We start from the raw sequence: 10924 nt of genomic DNA, 5'->3' as shown, positions 1-10924 counted from the left end.
GCTGAGTGACCTCAATAACTTCCCCTTGACTCCACAGCATTATCTATCTTATCAGCTCAGGAGCTGCGTGGACAGGAGTCCCGCAGTGGCAGCTGGTCACTCCCACGCAGTCGAGCTGAAGCACTCTGTATGTTTGTTCTCGCATTATGAATATCGTGACTGTCTAGTATGCTGTCGTTTCCATGTTTGTTCGTTTACCACTGTGAGAGGAAAAGCTTTTTGTATTAGACTGTCGTGACAGGCAGAGCGAAGCATGCCCCCACTCTGTCTCTACTGTTACACGAAATTTTGTTCCTGAAATAAAAATCTTCACACAGAATATGTAGATATGTTTGGTTTTCTCGTACATATGTACATGTATGTAATGATGATGTGAGCGTGCGACTAACAAAAAGCAGTACACCACTAGATGGCATCAGAGTGCCAGATTTATTTGCTGGGAGCAAATCAGCCACCCAGTAATCAACCAGTTATTCAGTGGAACAAAGGGTCAAAGGTCAGTCCATCTGTACTGTTCCTCCCCACAAATCCCCAGACTCCACAGCATCCATTTAACTTAGAGAGAAAAACAAACAACTGGACTAAACAGCATCTGGACTGCAAGTCAGTCCTCATGAGCACTATGTTTAACTAGAATTTAATTTTATGATCGTTTTGGACACATGTAACAAAATCTCCTTGTATTCTCCTGATAAATAGAAGGATCACATATAATACTTGTATGAGAGGCAGCTTGCTTCTGAATAAATCATGATCGTGTTAAGTACTGTTTGATGCACAAAACAGTCTGAGCCTTAAATATATTTCACGGTGTTTCCTTCACTTTAAACCCACTGCCGGGTACAATTACAGAGTGTGTGTGAGGACAAACAGAAAGTTAAAAAAGAAACCGAGACCCCCAGACACTGCTGGGTTTTCAGTCCTGTTGCCAGGCAACAATACAGTACTTCAAATCTAACTTGTGCTTTTTATCTCTTGCTCTGAAACAAGATACAGAAGAAAGTGAGTTTGTCTGAGGAGAACATTCTACCTTATTGTGAATTATCAGTGAAATGAGTCCAACAAGAACACATTTTCGACTCATAGCTAGAAAAAAAAGAAGAAGATAATTTTGGAGTATTCTTTGTAAATAGTGTTACCTTTCTCACTGAAACTCATCCCTTGATGACTCTCAGCTGAGTCCTGGATGAAGGGGCAGAGCCCTGGCTACATCATGGTGGTGAGGCTGAGCAAACCTGCAACTCTGCTTACTGAGACAAGAAAGTCCAGTGAACTAATAAAACACAAAAAGCAAACAGTAAAAATCCCAAAAATAGAAGAAAACATTATAGCACCTGAACAGGAGTAAAAATATTTCATCCCTCTGCAACCCTTACTTACCTCGCAGTGACAGTGCGAGTTTCTGGTGTTAAATCTTGGGGAAAATACCACTTCTTGCCTTTACGCTCTCTGAGTTGTCATTTTTAACTGAGGTTAGTAAGTGGTTTAAATTAAAAGCAATGCTTCCGTAAACAACTGCTGCTGAGCCTGGTTGTAACAGGAGAAACTGGACAAGATTTAAAGAATAGACACAGACTAACCTGAAAGCGAGCGTACATTTAACCAAAAACAGTAACACAGTGGGAGCTATCTTCAAAAAATATAACGGACAGGGAAAAAACAAAGGAACTACTGACAAAAAAAGACAGAGTTTTTGATGAACCATTTTTGCTTTTGACAGCACAACCAGTTTATGGGCCTCATCAACAAATCAATCAATCAAACAAAGCAAAACAAAAATGTATCAACTGAGACTTACATAATGGAATTTATCATACATATGACTCTATCTGTTTTACTTGAGAATAGCAGCCCATATCAGCAACTAATAAGTGAACAATTCACCAGAAAAATCTGCTATTTGGCCAAAAGCAAGTTTCAAAGGCTGAAATATTCATCCTTGTGACATCTAAACAGTTGAACATGGCCACACCTATAAAGACTTCTTCTTCCTATATGCACCTGCATCCACAAATAGCGAGAGCCTCTAGTACTTCTGCGTTACTCTGCGCACTATTACTCAAAACAGGTTAATTTACGAGGCAGGAATAAACAAACTGTAGCAAGTCAACATGAAGAAGTAACAGGGCCAACTCGGTTCAGCGGAGAGTGGAATCAAATTGCAGCGTGAAAGCATTAAACAGGATCTGTGTGCGTTCCTGAGATTTTTGTTGAACAATGCCGCTGCACACCCTCACATTCCACTTCATACTCTATTGGTTTGGCCACTTGGTTATTTTTCTTTCCTCCTGGAGTGTTTAAGAGTTGCCCCCCTTCAACATTGCTTGCTATAATGTTACTGACAATGTCAGGTGTAGCTTTGGAGCACAAAACTGGAATTCTTCCAGATGGCATGAAGTGCTTGTTGTTGTATGGAAAGATCCTCTGAGATGCATGTTTTCTTCATCAGCATGTTCTCAACACATTTGTATTCATCGTGCGCCACAGTGGAAGCAGTTTGACGGTCAGCATCCGTGCATGTAAAAAAGCTCGGAAATCCAGGCCTCAGAGGAGGAGAGTGCCTGCAGGTCTTCAGCCAGCTGCCATTCTCACTTGAACTTCACTGGCATGCTTGTAATGTGTCCATAAGTTTAACTCTGCTGCCCTGCCAGAAACCTTCAGGGAACATATTCTCTTGGGCGAAACACTAGCCTTTCAAACACGTGACCAAGTTCTAACTCTGTAGTCTGATGCTGCCACTGAAAAACTCTGGAGGATATAAAAAAAAGAAGAAGAAGAAAAAAAAAGCCATCGTGTCAAGCCCAGCTTCATTTTTCCCACGACTACAGGAGTTATATAAAGATTAACTTAAGTACGTGGGCAGAGCTTGTCATACTGCAGCAAAGAAAGCCTGCTGGAGTCGCACGAGGCCTCAGAGTGCTTCAGCTAACCACTGCTCAGACTCCATGTTTCTCCTCAACTTTCTACAGCTCCCCATTTTGACGACCACATGGAAAAACTGCTCTCTGCATTCTCACTATCACCGCTACAAGAACAAAATCCTGAGGACGATTACAGCTACATGCCAGTGAACATTGTGAGATTTTGTTCAGCTATTAAAGCAGAAAGCTAAACATTGGTTGCCAAAATTAGTACACAGATAGTGTTCAGGCAGTTCTGGCATAAAGCATCACATGTAAACATATGCATCCTTCATAGCAGAATTATTTCTTTGAGATGCCCTTGACCTCACAGGTCAATCAGAGGCTGCTTTTTAGTGGTTTCTCCCTGCCAAGCTACCAGACAGCTGGGCTGGTTTTTCCCTCTGGGAAGGCCCTAGGTCAGTTATCTGGTTTTCTGTGTGGGTTTTTGCATACTAAGCACCCATTGTAAGAATCCTATTTTTTTGTTGCCTCTGCAGATAAACTGACCAACATCTGGCTCTAAGTCAGCATCACAAAGCGAGAGATACATAATACTCCCACGCTGATATCCACCTCTGTTAGTCTGCTGGAGACATAATATCACAGCGACAGACACAAGGATTGTGTTGAATGTTGATTTTTTTTTTTTTTTACATCAAAGCTTTTATTTCTGATTGTGGGGACATATTTCAAACCAAGCTGACATGACTGTGTAGCTTCGAGCTAGAGCAGTGTAGATAAGATTATTTATTTTAACCTTCAAAATTTAATAGTTCAGCATAAGAGATTTTTTTCAGTAAGTCTTGTAAAAGAATGAATTGGTCACCTTTGTGCTCTTTCTTATTTATTTACTGGTTTCTGGTTAATGATTTAGTGTTAGTTTGCTAGCTAAACCTCAAAAAAGCAATTACTCATGTAATGTAAATTGAAGTAGTGTAGTAATTAACTGCAACCACACATCAAACTCGTCTAAAGGACTATAGGCCCCATATGCTTGTTTGTTTCCATTCCTTCCCTCTTTGTCTGTTTGCCATCTTCTCTCAGAGGCATCATGGGGATCTACTAGGTCGAGAAGATAAGGCCTTCCCTAAACTGCAGCATTTGGCCCATTCATTTATCTTTCACTATTCCCATCTTCATCAGTAAACATGTGGAGTACATTTGGGGTTGTAGTTTTTGCTTGTGAATCTCTAACATGGCACAGAAATCTGGCTCTTTTCCCACTCAGTGTCAAAATAAACAAGACACTCTATTACTGGTAATTGTCTGTCAGACTTCCTGTTTAAAGTAGGTTTCAAGCCCTGCCCAGCATAATGATGATGACATCGTGAGGGGTTATTTTCTCAAATCCCTTTAGAGCCACAAAAGACGCTACACAGGGGAGGGTGACTAGCAGATGTCGAACAAACTGATCTTTGGAGTGAATGGTTAGGAGGTTAACCGTTTATAGTTAACATCTTTATCTTTAAAGAATCATTGAAAAATAATAAACAAGCGAAAAGAAATCAAGCAATAAAAATAGGAAACAGACAAAAATCGGTTCCTGTTGTTCAAGGAAGTCAAACTCATTTTACATCGCTAAATACGGCCCACTTTAACCTTCGTGGGCCAGATCACCGAAACTCACCTTTCTGTCAATGTAAAGAGCTTTAATTATATATTTAATCCTTGAGATAAATAGCTATATAAGAAAAAGCAGCTCAATTTCAATAAAACATCTCAGTCTTTCTACGTCTGGTGGGCCAGATTACAGTTTTTTGACGGGCCCTGCGTTTGATACCCCTGGTCTAGTTCAAAACAATCCACATCCTCAAGAAAGCCTACAAAATAAAATGCAATACTAAAAATCATTACTGTTATTCAGCACATACAACAAAATAGAAACTGCATTGTTCGCATCATTTTCTCCCACTGAGCTGCTACACACACTTTATCTTAGATCCATGTCTTTAACATTGTTAGGAAAAGATTACCGATTTCCGGAGAGTTGTTGTTGTTATTTTGTTATTCTATCTAGTTTGACTTAATTTGTCTTATTTATTCCACAACACGTAACCTCTGAGGGGATGTGTTTCCTAAAATTAACCCTATCGGCTTTTTTATTTAAAAAATACTTTAAATAAAATACTTAAAAAACTAACTTTAATCAAACTAACATATCAATGATGTTTATTAATTTATAGTCTTATTATGTTTCTTCTGGATACAACCCCGGTGAAAAGAGATTTCTTTAGAAATAAAATAATAACTATTATTTTTATAGCAATTTTCAAAATCCAAACTTCACAGGAGCAACAAAATTAATTGACATTAAAAAAATAAGAAATTCAAACTCTTGTAAAATCAGGAAAGTGTGTTTTAAGTATTTAAAATAAATAACTGACTCAGCCAATTTCCTCAGGGAGACTCTTCCAATGCGCCTGGATAAAAGTCCGCTTCCCAAGGATCCCAAAGTGTACACTGGTTCATATGGTACTAAGAAGTCAGAGATGTAGCTAGGAGCAAGGTAGTGAGGCCAATTAAAAGTTATCAATAAAATCTTCAAAGATATTTAAAACATACTGGAAGTGAGTGTAAAAAGGATAAATAGGAATTATACAGTGATTAAAGTCTGATCTTCTCAGATTGTTCTGACCTCTTCCTAAAATGTCTTTCTGCACCCTCAAACACAGTAAGACAATCTATCTATCTATCTATCTATCTATCTATCTATCTATCTATCTATCTATCTATCTATCTATCTATCTATCTATCTATCTATCTATCTATCTATCTATCTATCTATCTATCTATCTATCGATATAGATATAGATATATAGATAGATATAGATATTTATAACAATCTAACTTCAACTAGCAGTTCCAATATGTTGGCTTTAACCGGCTATAGTGTTAAATTCTGAACTCTTTAATGGGCAGAATGAAAACATAATCTGAAGAAGCTACAAAGCTACATGGACTGAAAGGTGAAAACACATTTGTTGATGATAATCTTGGCAAGAAATGTGTAAATCTGGTAATCTTGAATTCTCCATGTTCTTTCTCGTTCCTCTTTCCTTTCATTTCTTGCTATTTCTTTTCACTCAGCTTCCTGATATAAAAATTATAGTCCGAATAGTCCTGATTTTTTGTTGTTGTTGTTGTTGTTTTGGGTTTTTTTTGGTGGGGGGATTAAATAATATTCACATGTTTTCGAACTCTGATTTTGGTCAAAGATCTTCATTCATAATAATAATGTGTATGTGTTAGTCCCTGTAGGGAAATTGCTCCTCTGCATTTAACCCATTCACCCAGTGAAGCAGTGGGCAGCCACCAATGCAGCGCCCGGGGAGCAGTGTGTAGGGATGGTACCTTACTCAGGGGTACCTCAGGGTAGCCGTTCAGTGGAGTCGAACGCCCGCCCTTCCTATCGTGGGGCAACCACTCTACCTACTGAGCTATCCCTGCCCCATTAGAGATATCCCTGCCCCACTAATTATTCAGATTACTTTATTTAAATTAATAAATTACTGGGAAACTCTGGCACTTGGATTTTAATTATTTGCTTGTCAAATAAATTACACCTGCACTGAATGTGAATTCTGTGTAAAAATTTGTGTCACATTTAATCAAACTGTTTGTCAGTATTATCTGTGTACAGAAAAAACTGCATAGTTTCTGAGAAGTCACATTGCTGCGGACTTCTTCAAGTGTATTATTTTATATGGCTGTTGTACTGAGTATGCACTTTAAAAAATTAACACATCGTTGTTTTGGCAGAGAAAAACAAAACTTTCCTTTTAGTGCTTACACTCAATAAGTGAAATGATTTATGAAGTGACTCATAACCAATGTAGTTTCTGCCAGTTTAATGTCTTTTCTCTTTAATTTTCAGTGCGTGAAATTTGATTCTCTTCAGGTTCACAGTAGAAATACTTTCCTTTCCCTACAGGTACGCGCTATATGACTGCACCACACACAGCTAATGATTGCACTTCAAGAAAACTCAGTGTACCTTTTCGATGGTCAAAATATATGTTTTTTGCAGATTAAAATATGAAGAAACACATTCTATGTTTGGTTGAAATCAAATAGGAAATGGGTAAAAAAAATGTTTTAATTTAGTCTTAGATTTTTAACAGTTTCCTTCCTCAAGGTTCTGCGTTGGAATCTTAAAAGTTTTTGTTCCCATATGCCTGGTGATTTCTCTCTGGAGGCTCTGGTTTCCTTCCAGAGTTCAAATGCATGCATGCTTGCATGTTGGCAGAAGGTGCAGATGTGAGATAAACAAAGCTCTGAGTGTTCAGAAAGACTAGGAGGGCATTATGAACCAATTTTGTACTTTTTAATCTGTTTATGTGTATTCATATGTATGGTTACATTAAGGGGGAAAATTGTCACCACATGTTCAAGACTTGTCTCCTTTAAGCTACAAACAATGACTGTTTTTTACAGTTACTGACTACAAACCACAATGGTACCCTCTGTTGAGGGTACAATGGTGGTATCTTTGGCCCCAAGTTACAACAAAAATAAAATCAGTGCAGAGTGCCAGTAACTGAAGTTCCTAGAATTTGCTCCAACCTCTCAGCTATATGAAATCTATATAAAAACTAACATAGCGGGAGGTGGTGTCGTTCTTGTACTTTTATAGATACAATAATACATTTTATTTTGTAGGAGTGAGATGGTGTACGGAATATTGTCTGCTACTGATGCAGAAACTTAAATTATATTGATGAGAAGATGATGAAGACTCACTATTTTGTGTGTTTTACATCTACAGGGGAGAACAGGAACACAGAATTTAATACAGTTGTGGTGAATCATCTCAAACTTGCCTCTGACTTTGTGTCCAAACCACTCAGCCTGAGCTGTCCCTCTGATGTACTTATTTCTCATCTTGTCCGCTCTAGTCACTTATAATAAAAATCTTAACATCTACAGGGCAGCATCCTATCAGTGCTACCGTTTCCCAACCACACATCATAGCAGGTCATATTCTATAAATCTTCCCTTTCACTCTTGCTGCTATCCTTCTGTCACAAATCACCCCTGACATCGTCTCCACCCACTCCACCTTGCCTGTACCCTCTTCTTCATCACTCTTGTGCTCTTTCCATTGCTTTGGATAGTTGACGTCAGATATTTAAACTCATCCATCTTTACTACCTCTACTCCTTGCTTGTTCACCTTTCCACCTGTCTCTCTCTCATCCACACACATGTATTCTGTCTTTTCTTGTACTGACTTTCATTCTACTTCTCTCCACTGCATACCTCCACCTCTCCAGGTTCTCTTCTCTTCTCTCTGCTCTCTACTTTCACTGCTAACCTTAGTATTGTTTGCAAACATCATAGTTCATCCTAGCTGACCTCATCTGTCACTCTGTCCATCACCGTCACAAACAAGAAGGGGCTCAGAGCTGATACCTGATGCAATCTGACTCCCACCTTGAACCCATCCATCACTCCATCCAGACATTTTACCGCTGTCTTGCTGTCCTCATACATATCCTCCACCAGCCTTTTCTGTCACTCCTGACTTCCTCTTGAAGTTCCTTTCTTAGCACTCTATAATATGGTTTCTCTAGAGTCACAAAGACACAGTGCAACTCTGTTACATCTTCTCTGTACTTCTCCATCAACGCTCTCAAAGCAAACACAAGCCACACTTTTGCTCACTGATCATCACCACTGTGCTTAGCCTATCTTCACTGTCTCTTTCCCAAATATTCATGGTAATACTCATTAACATCATCCCTCTGTAGTTACTACAGCTCTGCACATCACCTTTTTTCTCGAGGATGGAATTTTTGGTAGCAGGAAGGAGACAATGCATCAGTAACAAAAGATTCAGCATGTATGAGGTAATCTTGTGGCAAGAACTTTTTCACTCATTTCCTGGCAGTGGAGGGAGCCGTGTGCTCCAGAGGAAAGGTGTTCTTCGGTTCTTTTGTGCGGTGTAACAGAGCTCACCTCATAGCCGATCCCCTGGGGCTCGGCTACCTCTGCAAGCTCGCTCGCTCACGCTCTCACGCTCTCTCTCACACACACACACACACACACACACACACACACACACACACACGCATGTCTGGTTTGCTATCCTCGTGGGGACATCCCATTGACATAATGCTTTCCCTAGCCCCTTACCCTAACCCTAACCATTAAAAATAAATGCCTAACCCTAACCCTTACCCTAAACCTAACCATAACCTAATTGTAACCCTGACAGTAAAACCGCATTTTGAGTGTGAAAATTGCTTTCAACCCCGAGGGGACCTGGATTTTGGTCCCCACGGTGCAGAAAGTCCCCACCAGGATAGTAAAAGTCAGATTTTGGTCCCCACCAGGATAGTACGAACCCGTACACACACACACATACACACACACACACACACACACACACACACATACACACACACACACACACACACACACACACACACACACGCACACACACACACACACACACGCACTCAGGGTGGAACCCTCACACACATAAAGGGCGCTTTGTGCCCTGACTCATGGAGCTGTCAACCAACACCAGAGAGCTCCTCACAGTGAACACCACTGTTCAGCACACCGGAGAGCTCAGTCAGTGGGCAGCTGCACTTTCATGTACACCCACACAAACTTTATCTACATCTCAAACAGACTGTGTATCACAGACTCATAAATACAGCTGCCCCTACTGTAATTACATTTTCAGACAAGTGGTTTGAAAGCCACAAAGGAGAGAGCAAGTTTTTTATTTTTCTTTCAACTTCTGTTCAGGTGAAGTCTCCTTCCTTCATTTTCATTTTATATTAAAGTTATTCAGTCTTTTATAACTGGCTTTTTTTTTAGCCTTGCTCTCCAACAAGTATTTCCTGAAAATGAAAAAAGAGAATAATTTGATATTTTGTCCTCTTGGGGGAAGGAGCCAGACAGCAGTAATTTAGCCAGTGAGTAGTAAAAAAAAAGGGACTTCTGCATCTAATAAATCCCATCGACTTACCTACAGGATCGTCAGAGAAATGACAGTACTGCTACTTGTGGCATGCTCCTTTACTTTTGCACAACCACTACACAGTGAGGCGTGACTTTTTATGGTAACAGTATGTATAAGATGACACTTATACTGATGAACACGCAGAGGGTTATGGCCTAAAACTGCAGTTTCCTTTCAGTTCCAAAGAATTTTTTAGTGCATTGTTGGTTCATTGTTATGGTTTTTGTTCACTTTCTTTGCTGTCATTAGCACCGTTTCTAGCCTCAGAAGGCAGGTGTTTACAGCAAAAACATCTGTTAAATCTCTACCTGCCTAAAACCTAAAGCTAAAGCCTTGCATGCTTTTTTTAAAAAGGAAAAGTTCAATGAAATAATGCAAAACTAAAGAACTAAAGTGAAAACAGAGCTAGCTGAGAAAATGCATAGAAACATCAACATATATCATGAATTTAAAATAATTTCATACTTTTATAAGGTTTTATAAGGTAATACCTTAGTGCCAAAAATATGGTTGCTCAGTTCCCGATCATATAGGAAGAATTTCTCCACAAACTTCATTGTAGTCACATTACATTTCCTCTTCCTTTTGTGCAGTTAAATATTAATTCTTCGATTGTTATTGTTAATTTCACTTCTTGTTTTGCTTTGTTTCCTTTTTCATGTGCCCCCTGTGTTCCCCTCTGGCTCTGTCAGTGTCATCCCAGTCCCACTTTCAGTTTACTTCCTGTTTTATTTTGAAGGTAAGATCCTCGTGCGGTTTTCCGTGTTTTCAGCTCCTTCCTTCGTTCTTTTCCACCCCTTGTTATTTTCTAATTAAGGTCAGCCTTAACTGCTTGCTTATTTAGTCTGTGGCTATGTCCTCAGATTTTGTCAAGTATGATTTATCCTGTTTAAAGGGTTCCCCCCCCCCCCTACCATCGTCTGCAGTGCCACCTGATTTTCTGTCTGTGTTTGGGTTTCTTTCTGTCTGAAATCAGATCTTTCTAGAAAACTTTCAATCTTATCATCCAAGGATCTGAATTTGGTAAAGGAGAACATTTTACCTTG

This window comes from Pelmatolapia mariae, linkage group LG1, assembly GCF_036321145.2.
Source record: "Pelmatolapia mariae isolate MD_Pm_ZW linkage group LG1, Pm_UMD_F_2, whole genome shotgun sequence".
Classification (NCBI taxonomy): domain Eukaryota; kingdom Metazoa; phylum Chordata; class Actinopteri; order Cichliformes; family Cichlidae; genus Pelmatolapia; species Pelmatolapia mariae.
Note: the sequence above shows the minus strand (reverse complement) of the source record.